The following is a 1,689-nucleotide window of genomic DNA, read 5'->3' on the forward strand; positions in this document are numbered from 1 at the left end:
GAGAGGAACCGCTCATTCAGATAATTGGTTTTTGCGGCTGTCCGACCGGGCAGTGCCGCGAAGCTACCATCTGCTGGATAATGGCTGAACGCCTCTAAGTCAGAATCCATGCCAGAACGCGGTGATACCACCCGCACGTATAGATGGACAAGAATAGGCTTCGGGTTAGCGTCTTAGCAGGCGATTCTTCCACGGCGCTCGAAGCGCGTCGTGGTATTTCGCGTATTGTAATTTCAACACGAGCGGGGTCAAATCCTTTGCAGACGACTTAGCTGTGCGAAACGGTCCTGTAAGCAGTAGAGTAGCCTTGTTGTTACGATCTGCTGAGGGTAAGCCGTCCTTCGCCTCGATTTCCCCAATGGGTTCTCCGGATTTCTGGAGACTTGTAGGGGTTGTGGGATTTTTGATGTGTCGTCTCCGGACGGGCGGTGCAGGGTAGTCGAGTTAGACTTGGTGGAATTCCGTCGATAGGAGTTCCGTCGAGTCTGGTCAGCTGTGTGTTGGACGGTGTAGGGTAGGCTGCTTGGACATGGTCGGTTCGAGGATCGATTCGAGGGCCGGCCTGTCGATGATGTGTGATGTATGCGGTCTAGGGTAGGTTGGTTTGTCTTGGTTCGATTTGATGTCGGCTCCCGTGCAGGCCAGAGTGAGGGGGGTCCAGGGTAGGTGCAGGGTAGGCAGCTTAGATTTGGTCGATCTGGAGGTCGATTCTCCGGCTGGCCGGATCTGACACTGTCGAAACGAGATGCGAGGGGTGTAGGGTAGGCTAGTTTCGTACTTGCCAGGTTGCGATTTGGACGAGATATGTGGTTTAGGGTAGGCTCTAGGGTAAGTAGAATTCGAGTTTCGTCGCCGATAGTTTTCTGTGGGTGTATGGTAGGTACAGGGTAGGCAAATCTCTCTCCGGCCAGTACTTGTCTCGTGGTCGTGAGTCGATTTTTTTGTTTTGCCATACTATTGAATTTTGCGGAAATTCAAAAGTGGCTCGGGAGTCCCGCCTGGCGTGCGTCCGACTCGAACATCGTCGGTGTACATATGAGAGGGAGTAATCCGGCCCGGCCGGGGCCCATCGCGAGCTGCCGGGTAGGTAAAAGTAAAAAAGTTGTTAAGAGGCGCGGTGTCGGCGTGCTTGTATTTGCGGGAGAGAATTATCTGGGGGTGCTGGGTAGCCGGGAAGACTTGGACGGATCTGGCCCGGGAATGGGTCTGGGCCTGGATTCTGGTGTGGTGTAGGGTAGGGTAGGCGTAGATAGATGAGTGGTCTAGGGTAGATACAGGGTAGCCAGACGTCTGGTATATAGTATGGGGGTGTAGGGTAGGTCTGGACACCGTTTTCCACTTTGCCCTTCGCTTTAGTCGAGGGAGGATGATCTTGGCTGGGACGGAGGTGTAGGGTAGGCTTAATTTACGATTACATGATCTGTGTCACTCTAGGGTAGGTGAAAATCCCATATATATCTGATCACATTTGGTGAAGAGGTGGTTTGGCTGGTGAGATGGACAAAAGTGCAATGTAGAATTATATGTGATTTTGCAAAAGTGGGTGTGAAATTGGAAAGTCGGTTTTCCCGCACAGATGAGAGCACGTTTGAGGTGCCATGAGATGCACCTCTCCGAGACGACCTCACGTACCACCCATGTGTTGGTCGGGCTCCTGTGCGGCCGTCCAGGGCGGGATAAGTAGAGAAT

At 52.9% G+C, this 1,689-nt stretch overlaps 1 non-coding gene across 1 annotated transcript in view; it reads left to right on the top strand.

The window, feature by feature from the left end:
* Positions 1 to 387, top strand: part of FOXG_22289 — a 4,563-nt gene extending 4,176 nt beyond the window's left edge. Inside the window, exon 1 of the ribosomal RNA XR_001936440.1 lies at positions 1 to 387. This exon is cut by the window's left edge and continues 4,176 nt beyond it. This is a non-coding gene — a ribosomal RNA (28S ribosomal RNA).
* Positions 388 to 1,689: the final 1,302 nt, after the last annotated feature.

The sequence above is a fragment of the Fusarium oxysporum genome, chromosome 2 (genome assembly GCF_000149955.1).
Source record: "Fusarium oxysporum f. sp. lycopersici 4287 chromosome 2, whole genome shotgun sequence".
Classification (NCBI taxonomy): Eukaryota; Fungi; Ascomycota; class Sordariomycetes; order Hypocreales; family Nectriaceae; genus Fusarium; species Fusarium oxysporum.